The following is a 13,092-nucleotide window of genomic DNA, read 5'->3' on the forward strand; positions in this document are numbered from 1 at the left end:
AAGAAAAATAGACACCAGAGTTTTACTTGGTTTGCAATCAGGGGATTGCTAATCCAAGGAATGTAAGCGCACTATCTGATTCTCCTCTGGGCGGAGTAGCCTCTTACAGCGTTGAACGTACAAGAAGAAAAGTAAAGCACACAGAAGTTGATTACAAGTTCGTCGTTCTGATTAATTTATTTGCTTCTGGACCAAGTCTATATTTATAGCCTTGGTCGGGGCGCTTGGAAGGGTTCCGGGCGCCCTGGGGGGATAAAACTTTATCCCCCAACGTTCAGATCGAGTTTGACTCGATCTGGTCAAAAACCTCATTCCGGGCGCCCCGGACCCCAAAAGTCAACTCTGGTTGACTTTTTCCGTCTGGTCGCTCCGCTTCGGTTCAACTCGTCTCGGTCCGGGTCTTTTGTTCCGACTCCACTAGCTTGGGTGATCTCGGCCATCCGGAATAGGGCTCACCCGAACCCATGTTTTGGCCTTCTCCTCGAGCAGCCTTCCTTCCGGGTTTCTCGTCCCTCAAACGCCGCGCACGTTCTTCTCGTCCACCGGTGTACTCTTCCGCGGACACCTCGTCCCTCGGACGCACCGAGCCCGTCGGCTCTCTCCCGTGCCTTCCTTCTCGCTAGCCGCGTCTTCCGCTCGACTTCCTGTGTTCCTAAGTTCCTGCACACTTAAACACAAGGGTTAAACAACGCAGGACCTAACTTAACTTGTTTGATCACATCAAAACACCTCGGGGTTCCAACAGTTGAAACATGTTTAGCGGTGTTATCTACCAGCACCTGGTGTGTAGATACGGGAGCCACTGATCATGTCTGCAATTCCTTGCAGGGGTTCCAGGAAGCCCGACGACTATCTGAAGGAGAGATTACCGTCTACATGGGCAATGCTACTAAGGTGGCAGCTGTTGCAGTGGGAGATGTCTATTTATCTTTTAGTAGAAATAGAAATTTGGTTTTAAGAAATTGTCTTTATGTACCCAGTTTTAGAAAGAATTTAATTTCAGTTTCTAAACTATTTTTAGATGGATATTCAGTTTCTTTCAGTAACGATGTAGTTATTAAAAGAAATAAAGTGATTATCTATTCTGGTGCATTGGTTGGCAATTTGTATACTTTAAATCCAATTTCTTCCACAAAGCAAAACATGGAAATTTATAACTCATCTTCTAACTCTAATAAGAGAAAAGAACCTTCGGAAATGAACCAAGCATATCTTTGGCATCTAAGGCTTGGTCATATTAACTTAAGTAGGATTCAGAGGCTTATAGCTGATGGACTTTTGAGTTCGGTAGAGTTGGAAAATTTTCCAACTTGTGAATCTTGCTTGGAAGGTAAAATGACCAAGAGGTCGTTCAAGGCCAAGGGGTATAGGGCCAAAGAAGTGTTGGAATTGGTTCATTCTGATTTGTGTGGTCCTATGTCTGTCCAGGCAAGAGGTGGTTTTGAATATTTTGTCTCTTTTATAAATGATTATTCAAGATACGGATATATTTACCGTAAGTCCAGTGCTTTGATAAGTTCAAAGAATACAACGATGTGGAGAAGCGATTAGGTAAAAGTATCAAGACACTCCGACCGATTGTGGTGGCGAATACCTCTTAGGAGAGTTTAGGAATTACTTATCGAGGTCGGGATTCAATCCCAATCTGCACTGGAACACCCCAACAGAATGGTGTAGCGAGCGAAGGAATAGGACTCTTATGGAGATGGTTAGATCGATGATGAGTTATTGAATTACCAAATTCGTTTGGGGATATGCTCTGAAAACGATGTATGTTCCGAACTTAGTACCTTCTAAATCAGTTTCTTCTACTCCCACAGAATTGTGGAATGGGCGAAAGCCCAATCTAAGACATTTTCGGATTTGGGGTAGTCCAGCACATGTGCTGAAACCAGATGCTGATAAGTTAGAATCTCGTACAGAAGTTCATGTGTTTGTGGGGTATCCCAGAGGAACGAAAGGTGGTTTATTTTATAGTCCTAAAGACCAGAAGGTCATTGTTAGCACCAATGCCCAGTTTTTAGAAGAAGACTATATAATGGATCACAAGCCCAGTAGTAAAGTTGTTTTAGAAGAACTAAGAGAGGACACGTCTACTTTAGTACCAACAGTACAAGATGAAGTACCACAAGAGACTGCAACACGTGTCACAAATGATACACAACCACAGACAGTGCCTCGTCGTAGTGGGAGGGTTGTGAGGCAGCCTGAGAGATTCATGTTTTTGGGAGAGTCTTCGGACTTGATCCCGGGTAAACATGAATCTGATCCCTGGACATATGACGAAGCACTCCAAGATATAGATGCAGTATCTTGGCAAAAGGCGATGAATTCTGAAATAGAGTCTATGTACTCTAATAAGGTCTGGGAGATTGTAGAACCACCTGATGGTGTAAAAGACATTGGATGTAAGTGGATCTACAAAAGGAAAAGAGGGACAGACGGGAAGGTAGAAACCTTCAAAGCTAGGCTTGTTGCGAAAGGGTACACTCAGAAAGAGGGAATCGATTATGAGGAAACCTTTTCACCGGTAGCCATGCTTAAGTCTATCCGGATACTCTTATCCATTGCTGCTCATATGGATTATGAGATTTGGCAAATGGATGTCAAGACAGCTTTCCTTAATGGAAGTCTTGAGGAAAACATCCATATGAGGCAACCAGAAGGGTTCATTGAAAAATGCAAAGAGCATCTAGTGTGCAAGCTCAATCGGTCCATTTATGGACTGAAGCAAGCTCCAAGATCTTGGAACATCCGGTTTAATGAAGTAATCCAGTCATATGGATTTATTCAAAGTCCGGATGAGTCTTGTGTATATAAGAAGTGTAATGGAAACGTGGTGGTATTTCTTGTACTATACGTAGATGATATTTTGTTAATTGGCAACAATGTCAAGATATTATTAGACGTAAGGGTATGGTTGTCCAAACAATTTGATATGAAGGATTTAGGAGAGTGTGCACACATTCTTGGGATCAAAGTAATAAGGGATCGCAAGAAAAGAATGTTGTGTCTGTCCTAAGCTTCATACATAGATACAATCCTTGCTCGTTTTAGTATGTAGGATTCCAAGAAAGGTTTCTTACCTTTTAGGCATGGAATAGCTCTATCTAAAGAGATGTCTCCAAAGACATCAAAGGAGATAGAAGACATGAAAGTGGTTCCTTATGCTTGAGGAAGCCTTATGTATGCAATGTTATGTACGATATATGCTGCCGTGGGCATGGTCATGAGATATCGAGTAACCTGGACAAGGACATTGGATGCAGTAAAGCATATATTAAAGTACACGAGAAGGACTAGAGATTATATGCTAGTTTACCAAGCATAATTTGCTCCATGGGTTACAGATTGATTTCCAATCGATAGGGACGATGGTAAGTCTACATCCATGTGTTTACTTTAGGAGGTGGAGCCATTTCATGGAGGAGTGTTAAGGCGAAATGTGTTTGGACTCAACCATGGAAGTCGAGTATGTAGCACCTCTGAGGCGGCTAAAGAAGCGATATGGCTCGGGAACTTTCTAATGGACTTAGATGTGATTCCTGGTTTGCCCAAAATCATCACAATTTATTGTGATAATAGCGGTGCAGTCGTAAACTCGAAGGAACCACGAGCTCATAAGGCAAGTAAACATATAGAGCGCAAGTACCACCTGATATGAGATATCGTGAAGCAAGGAGAAGTTGTCATCGCCAAGATTGCATCAGCAGATAACCTGGCAGATCCTTTCACTAAGGCCCTTCCGGCGAAAGCTTTCGATCGACATGTGGAGGGAATGGGAATCAGATGTATGGTAGAAGATATGACAGCTTAGTCATTAGTATAAGTGGGAGATTGTTGGAGTGTATACTGAAAACCTAAGCTTTGTAAAGATTCATTATGAATAAAGAATCACATTTGGTCAAATTGTCTACATTGAGTTGTAGTTGTTCAATTAATTTATATTGTAGATAATATAGTATGTGGTGCCACATACAGGAGATGATATTATCAGTACCTTATAAATTATAAACAGTAGCTCGCGACCCAAATGGAAAGGAACAAACCATTAGAAGGTCGTAGTGTAATTAGGTATCAGTTTATCTTGACTGTATAATTACACTAGTACACTCAGAGTGTATTGAGTAGGACCATTTGAGGTCGTTTCTTTTATACTGACTTTATAAAGAAACAAAGACCTCGGTTATTATGGAAGTGTGTGCTCTTAATCCTAATATAATAACAAGCACATATATTTGATATTTATTTCTTTAATTTATCAATGGGTGAGATTTAGTTCGATGAATCAATAAGCCCGATAAGTTGGGAAATGGTATCACTTATAGTGTGTGTTGTTGATTATAGAAGTAAACTGTGTCCTAGAGATACTAGGTTGATAATGTCCTCAAGAGGAGCTCATAAGGATTGTCATGTTAAACCCTGCAGGTGGACTTAGTCCGACATGATAATAAGGTTGAGTGGTACTACTCTTGGACTAAGATATTAATTAAATGAGTTGTTAGTAACTCACTTAATTAGTGGACATTCGATATCTTAAACACAGGGAGACTAACACACTCATAATAAGAAGGAGCCCAAAAATGTAATTTGGGATTGGTGCGGTAGTTCAATAATAGTTCTCTAGTGGAATGAATTATTATTGATAAAATTAAGTTGTGTGTTCGGGGTGAACATGGGATGCTTAATTTTATCGGGAGACCAAAACCAATTCCTCCTCTCAGTCCCTATCGTAGCCTCTTATTTATAGAGTACTATACCCACCTATACCCACCTTCTATACCCACCTAAAGGGGGTCGGCCAAGCTAGCTTGAACCCAAGCTAGAGGGGGTCGGCCATAATTAAATTAAAAAAGAATTTTAATTTTAATTTTAGTTTTTATTATGTGGAAAATATAATTTATTAAAGAGAATTAAAATTAAAATATCTCTCTTGTAAAAGATCTACAAAAGATTAAAGAAAGAGATTAGATCTCTTTCCTTATTTGTAGATTGGTGAGATATTTTATTTTCTCTTTAAAAATTATTCACATGTTGTAAAATTAAAATTATGAAAATTTCTTTTTATCAACCATGAAGAGATTTTTGAAGAGAAATTTTATTTTTAAAATTTTCGGAAACAAATTAGGAAGTTTTAATTTGTTGATTAAAACTTGTCTAATTTATTTCTTTTGAAGTGGCCGGCCATTATAGTTTAATTGGGGAAATTTTATTTTATTTTTATTAATTAAATCTTGTCAAGGAAATTAAGGAAATTTTATTGTAATTAAATTTCCTAATTTGCCTAGGCCAAGGAATATAAAAGAAGGGGTGGGGGTGCCTTCATGAGAGACAACCTCTATTATTTCTCTCCCTCTTTTGTTCCTTGGTGTAGCCGGCCATCATCATCCTCTCCCTCTCTTCCTCTTGTGGTGGCCGAACCTCTCTCTCCCCTTGGAGCTCTTGTGGTGGCCGGATACTACTTGGAGAAGAAGAAGAAGAAGGAGAGAAAGCTTGCATCTCTTGGAGCTTGGTTGGAGTTTTGATCTTCTTCCTTGGTGAAGCTTCCTTATTGTTGGTCGAACCTAGCTAGGAGGAGAAGAAGGTGGTTGGTGGTTTCTCATCTTGGAAGATCGTTGCCCACACAACGTTCGAGGTTAGAAGAGGAATACGGTAGAAGATCAAGAGGTCTTTCTAGAAGGTATAACTAGTAATTTTTCCTTTCCGCATCATACTAGTTATTTATGGAAATAATACCAAATACAAGAGGCTTACGTTCTAGTATTTCGAATATGTTTTTCGAAGTTGTGTTCTTTTGTTTTATTTTTCCTTGTGATTTGATTGTTCTTTTCGGTTAACCTAAAGTTATTTTAGGAAATTAAATATTAGCTTTCTATAAAAGGTTTTGTCTAGTCGGTGGTGGTTGCTCCCATATCCAAGAAGGCCATGTGCCTCGCCACGTCAGTACTGGGAACCAATTATGGAAATTAATATTTAATGGAATTAATAACTTAAGGTGATTTGGGTCGAACGTGTTAAGTTCCGCAGGAGACCCAAGTCAAAACCTAAAAGAACGAATAGATTAAATTTTGGATCAAACGTGTTAAGTTCCGCAGGCGATCCAAAATTTAATTTAAAAGAACACATGGTAGCTAGGAAAAGGTTCAGACCTTTGTACAAAATTTTTGTACAGTGGAACCTCTAGGTTTTCCGAGTAGCAACCAACAATATAATGGTTTTTAAATAGTAAATCCTAGCTTGCACTTTACTCGGGTTAGCTTTAATCCCTCACTTTGCAACTATGTAGCCGAGGAACTTCCTGCTCTTGGCTCTGAATAGACATTTAGTGGGGTTAAGCTTAAGCTTGCACCCCCTTAAGGCTTGACAAGTTTCATCAATATTAGCATAGAGATTGACTGTATGAAGAGATTTGATAAAAATATCATCTGTATAAACTTTCATATTTCACCCGATTTACTTTCGGAACACTTTATTCATGAGTCGTTGGTAAGTTACACCTGTATTTTTTAATTTGAAGGGCATATAACATTATAACAGTAAGTTTCTTCAGCAGTTATAAAGTTAACCTTTTCCTAGTCTTATTTAGTTAAGGGGGGCTGATGATAGCCTTGGTATACATCCAACATGCATATCAATTTACAAACGGAGGTGGAATCCACCACCTAGTCGATGTGTGACAAGGGATAATAATCTTTGGGTAGACTTTATTTAGATCCTGGAAGTCAATGCAGATTCACCACTTATTTTCTAACTTAGATACTAGGTGTTAGTATTAGCCCTAGTACCAATTACGAGATAATTGTAAAGGGCTCATTTTGTATCATATATTATTATTATTATAAAAGGCAAAGTTGGTTATTATATTTATTTCAGTTCAGTGCCGATTGAATAAGTATAATAATGTCCTTGGATAGTAGGTTCTTATTTACAGCATATCAATTGGTTGAATTGATAATGAGATATTGTAGATATATATACATAGAACACTACTCTTAACTATTCCTAGTCGAGCATTAATATACAAGGATAATATTAATGCGTTGAGACTAGCATGTAGGTCAACGGATGACTCAATCTCACAAGTCATGGATACGAGATATAAGGTTGACACATGAGTATATATTAGAGAATATATACTGAATGACCCACCATGAGAATGTTTCATGGATCGTTATATGAGTGTCATAAACATTCTCATGTGACTATTGGTATGAATAATCCTTAGACCTGAAGTCACTACGGTTCCCTACATAAGGAGTTGTGTACTTTGGTATCGACAAACGTCACCTGTAACAAGGTGGACAATAAAGTCGATCACTGTGTATGCAATGAATTATGGGGAGGGATGTGAGTGATGTAGATGAGATCTATCACTTCCATATGATTGAAGCGATATCTGTGGACCCCTTGATTAGTAGGACACAAGAAAACATGGTCATGCACAAATGAGTCAATATGAGATATTGAGCTTATTTGATTAAGTGTGTCTACTTAGAGATCAAGAAACATAAAGGTTGATAAGAGGATGACACGGTCTATGCCTCATTGATCAATCTAGATATCAAGGATAGAGGGACAAAGTCATACAAGATAATAGCCACGGATATGTTAGGTTGGATCTCGACTTTCTCGTCACTTGGGTAGCAATGATGGCTTGCTAGATGTCACTCATTGCTTATGTATCTAAATGTTGATTTGGGTGCATTGCCAACGTTACGAGAACCTATTGGATCACACACAAAGAACAAGTAGATTTGGAGATGAGTTCATATGATGAATCATTGGATTAAGTCTTATCCGAATTGGACTTATTGAGTTAGATTCAATTGGATTAATTGTTGGATTAAGTCCAATTCAAACTAAACTCAAGGAGTCAATTCAAATTAATGAAATGTGATTCATTGAATTTGAAATTGCATGAGATTAATTAAGTAAGACTCGATTGAATTAGACTTGAGTTAGACTCAAGTGAATTAGACTTGAGTTAGACTCAAGTGAGGATTAATGGAGAGATTTATTGAATTTCGAAATTCAATGATTCATTTCATTCAATTTTCGAAATTGAATTTGAAATGAGGAGTTTCAAGTGTGGTCCTTAATGGAGTGTAAATGCTCATTAAGGCTATTAATGCTAATTAAGTGTTTTCATTGGATGAAAATACTTAAGCAATTTTTCTTCATTTTTTGAGTTAGTTCTTCATTCTCCTTGTTCTTCTTCTCTCTTGGCCGAAATCCTTTCTCTAGGTTGCTAGCACAACTTATCTCCATTTTGTGAGTTTGTGAGACAAATGAACGCTTGTTCGTGTGGATACCGTAGAGGCGCGAACGTGAGATCGTGCTGTAGGCACTTTGATGCTCAAGTCAGTATATCTGAAATCTGGGAATGAATGGTCGAGCGCTGGGCTGAATGGCGAGCGGGTGGAAGGGTGCTGATTGGAATAGCCTCCACTGGAGCAGCTGGCTCGTCCCAATCCGAAGGCGTCCGGTCGGACGAGATGGTTTCGGTCTCTGGCGCCTTGCCCCGAGCAGTTGCAGTGACCCGCTCGAGCAGTTGCAGTGACCCGCTCGGATGGTTGGACCGCGGAGGTTGCCGACCGCAGGGGAGTCTCCACTCGACGCCTCTTTTGTAAGGGTTGCTCCTCCTCCCGAGCGGAACCTTCCTCGGGGGCAGTTGGTTCTCCAGGAGGAGTGGCTCCGCTGGCCACGTTTTGCTGAGAAGTGGGAGCGGTCGACTCAGCCTGAGTCCCGCTCTCTCCTTCGTGGGATCCGACCGGCTGGATACCCAAAGCTTCCATTTCTCTGGCCGCCGCGGCTTCCAGAGCGACCGCCTTCCTCGTCAAAACACCGGCCATGACCGAATCCATAACGATGTCCGCTGCAAAGAAAGGAAAAGAAATCAGTTAGCAATCAAAGCAAATGCCCAACCAAAGTTCTTACCGAAGCCGGCCGGAAGAGGGGTCCGTATAGGACTCAGCCCGAAGATGTACATCACTCCCTCGTGGAGAAGTTTGTTGATGTCAAGTCGCAGACTGGCTAGTATATTTGCAGCGTGGAGGTAGTCCGGTCGGGTCTTAAACTTCTTCAACTCGGGAGTGGGGGGCAGACTGACCTGCCACTGGGTCGGGAAGTTTGCCTGATTGGGCATACGGATGTAGAAAAAACAATCCTTCCAATGTTTATTGGAAGTAGGAAGTTTGTTGAAAAAGACCAAGCCGGGCTGAGCTTGGAACATGAAGGTGCTCGGCTCGGCTTGCTTGGGGTAATAGAAATAAAAGAAGACCTCTGGTCGGAGGGGGATGTTGTGAATCTTAAACAAAACGACAACACCGCAGAGGAGACGGAAGGTATTGGGTACTAAACTGCCGAGCGGCACACCGAAAAAGTTACAGACATCTATGATGAACGGGTGTACAGGAAAATGAAGACCGGCGGTAAACTGGTCTCGGAAGACACAGAAAGCTCCGCGCGGCGGCCTGTGAGGCCGAGCGGAAGGACCAGCTAAGCGAATTTTGAAATCCTCTGGCATTTCGAAATTGTCAGCCAAAATATCGAAATCTCGCTGTTCGAATCGGGACTGCATGGTGGTGTACCATGGCCGAGCGACTGATCTTCGGGATTGGAAGAGCTAGCCATGGGCCGATCGGGAGGAGTCAAAAGGCAAAAAGGCAGGAGCAAAACAACAGCAAACGAAAGGAAGTTTCAAGGATCGAAACTGAGAAAGAAATGCGGAGGAAACACCGGAAAGGAGGAAGGAAAGATATAAAACCTTGCTGCGGGGAAAGGGATCAAGGAAAAGGCGCCGGAGAGCGTCGGAGAGCAGAAACAGGATCGCCGGAGCTCCGAAGCGCAGGAGGCAATGGTCGAAATCACGGAGGCAAGTGAGGAAGAGAAGGAAACGAAGAATTTATAGGGTGAAGGCCGGGCGGCCTCCACCGTTGGATCCAGGTCACGGGAATCAAAGCATCCATCGAGCCGTCCATTTCGAATCGCTTCGATCACATCAAAACACCACGCCACCGCCGCCGTACGCCGATGGCAGTGCTCCATGTGGCATTCAATCATTCGGAGCATTTAATGAAAGCATGCTCAACCTTAATGTCGAAGATTGGCGCAGAACACGAGGAGATCCGGTGAATGCCATTGTTGATTCGCTTAAGGCTACCTCTATGGTTGGCCGAGCGGATGATACAAGCACGGACGAATCGCTCGGTCGGATTCTTAGTCCAGTCAGTCGGACTATTCGCCTCCTTCGACTAGACTTGAAGGGGAGGCAAGTGATCCGGTAGTAAGAACAGGGGACCCCGCCCTGTGAAGTCAACGCCACGTGGAAGCCACAGTGGCAGTTGTCCATCTGGAGAGGGCCGGGTCCGACCGGACGGCCGGAGAGGGCCGGGTCCGACCGGACGGCCGGAGAGGGCCGGGTCCGACCGGACGGACGGCCGGCCGATGGAATCGAACGCCCGGAGAGGGATGGATCCGATCGGCTTGCCGACCGGACGATATTCGGCTGATGGTTAAAGGCGCCCTGTCGAAATCAGGGTTCCGGCGCTCAGCGGAAAAGGTCGCTGGGCCGAGCGGACCTCACGCTCGGCCAAAAGCCATAAGGTAACACTGCTAATAGTTCCCATAAAGCACGTGATGGAGGATCTCCCCAAGTAAACCACCGCATATGTCCGGCCGGATGTTGAGGGAGTTGTCCGCCCGGAAGCCAGATTTGGAGCAAAGGGGAAAAGGACAAGGAACGTCTTTCTCTGACAGCAGGTATGTTTCACGTGTGGGCCATGCTCCAAATCTTGTGACAGGGGATTCCGCTGTCCCATCGAGGACATGCTAAGACTGTAGCAGTATGGGTTAGGGAAGCTCACTGACAAGTCCTTACTGGAGTATGGGCCATGGACACGTGTACACCTCGGTAAGTGTACACTCACTTCTTCGCTGCCCTATATAAAGACTCTCATTCTTCGCCGGAGGTACACAGTCTAAGAGTTAAAAAAGCCACTGTTTCTTTCTGGAGCTTCGCCTGACTTGAGCGTCGGAGGGTCGCCGCCGGGAATCCCTTCCCGGCCCGACTTCTGTGCAGGTTCGCCGAAGCTTTGTGCCGCCAGTCGAAGATCCACGCCAGCAGCCGGAAGCGCCACGTGCCCAGCGTCCGTTGATTCGGCATTCGGATAGGATCAGTATACGTCTCCTTGCAAGGAGCGGTGAATTCTTTGTGGGCTATCTAAATACCTTGGGAGTACTTCGACTTATACCCAATCATCCCGGGTCCATACCTCAATGAGATGCTTGTTTAAGATGTCAAAGTATAAGTCTCCACGACCAAGATGATTTGTATACCTCAAGTCGAAGGAAACTTGCACTCGTGCTGCAGTAAGAACTTTAAAGACATATCTATATATATGTAGAACCATATGAAGTCTTATAGTGAGTCACTCCAATGAACTAGTTACCATAACCGACATTCACATTTAACTCTCGACATCCCAATATCTCCAACCAATGAAAAAATAGCTGCTTAGTCGAACCAAGGAGTATAACTCGTGCTAGTCTTACAGAATTGATAGTATATGAATACATCAATTCGATGACTAGGAAATTTCAATATATTCATAATTGCACATATAGAGATAATCACTGGTTGCGATCCAATCATAAATTCTCTCATGCTATGAATTATATTACGTATGATCCTGTCGGGAGCTGAGAAGACGGACCTGCCGGAACGACGTGTATGGAAGGTTGACCGCATCCCCATAACCAGGCTGAAGAGCTGTCTCCTGTGTTGATCGAGTCGTCAGAAATCCTCCGGTCAATCGTACCTGCAGCCAGCGACCAGGTTACCCTGGTCTCTGGTACCTCGGTGCTCGAGGCGGATCCCACGAATACATAAGCAGCCGAATACTAATAACAAAATAGTGAAATAAATACAGGAAAGGTACGGTAACGTACCCTGGCCCGAGGGGGGGGGCGCCCTCGGATGGATGGATGAGCTGATCGAGTCGCCGCGACCCTGAATAGTAGGTGAAGGTCCACCAGGCGAGTAGTTGGCTCTGGTGGCTCGAAGCCGGACGCGATATGGATCCGCAGGACGACGCACGGTCCAACTACAGCCTCGGCTCTTAGGCTGGAATGCAACAACAGTACGAAGGTTGAACACTCCATCGGCTCGCAGGCCGGGATACAATAGCGGCACGAAGGCCGAACACGCTCTCGGCTCGCAGGCCGGAATATAGGCATAGTACGATACCTGAACCCTCGGACGGTGGCGACCCGGAGGATGACGACGCTGGACGCCAGAGGCGCTGGCTGCCGGATGCGGCTATGACCGGAGGCGGCGCCCACTGCAGGGTGATGTCGGCGGCTACTGGACATAGCTGGCGTCGGCGGCAGTGAATATACCATTTGTGTACACTTCTATCGTGCTGGTCGGGCACGAGGAAGCCCACGCCGGAGGAGATTTCCAGCAAGAAGAGAAGCAGTGCCTCTGTTCCGGCAGGTGACGACCGGCAAAGGAGGAGGACGTGAGGTGTCTTCCTTGCGGCGGCCTGGATCGACGAGGAGAAGGTAAAGAAGCAGGGGTGGCCTCGCTGGAGATGGCCAGCGCTGGGAACACTGAAGAGAGGCGACCTCTCGGGCCAAGGTCGTGACTGCCGGCGAGAGGAGAAGGGGAAAGGAGAAGGCCGACGGCGGCAGCGGCAACAACGAACCTAGCGAGCCCCCCCTATTTCCTCCTCATGGCGGCGGTGCTATAATGAGAAGGCCGGAGTAATGGAGGGTAGAGGAGAGGAAGAAGGGAGCGACGGCGGCTTGGTCGGCGCCAGCGGAGAGCTTGAGAAGGAGAGAGCCTCTCTCTGGTGGCTAGCGGCGGAGAGGAGCACGAACTAGCCCCCCTCTTCTTAGATGAACAGTGTCATTTTAATACAACAAACCCTCACAAAGCCAAAAGACCAAACTGCCCTTTCTCCCTTTCCTTATTACATATAAGCCATCCCCATCTTTCCGCATCAACTTATATTCAGTAAATGAGTTTAAGACAATCAAACATATAATATGCAATCAAATAGTGAATTTATATTTATCAAATAAATAGGA

The sequence above is a fragment of the Zingiber officinale genome, chromosome 4A (assembly GCF_018446385.1).
Source record: "Zingiber officinale cultivar Zhangliang chromosome 4A, Zo_v1.1, whole genome shotgun sequence".
Lineage (NCBI taxonomy): Eukaryota > Viridiplantae > Streptophyta > Magnoliopsida > Zingiberales > Zingiberaceae > Zingiber > Zingiber officinale.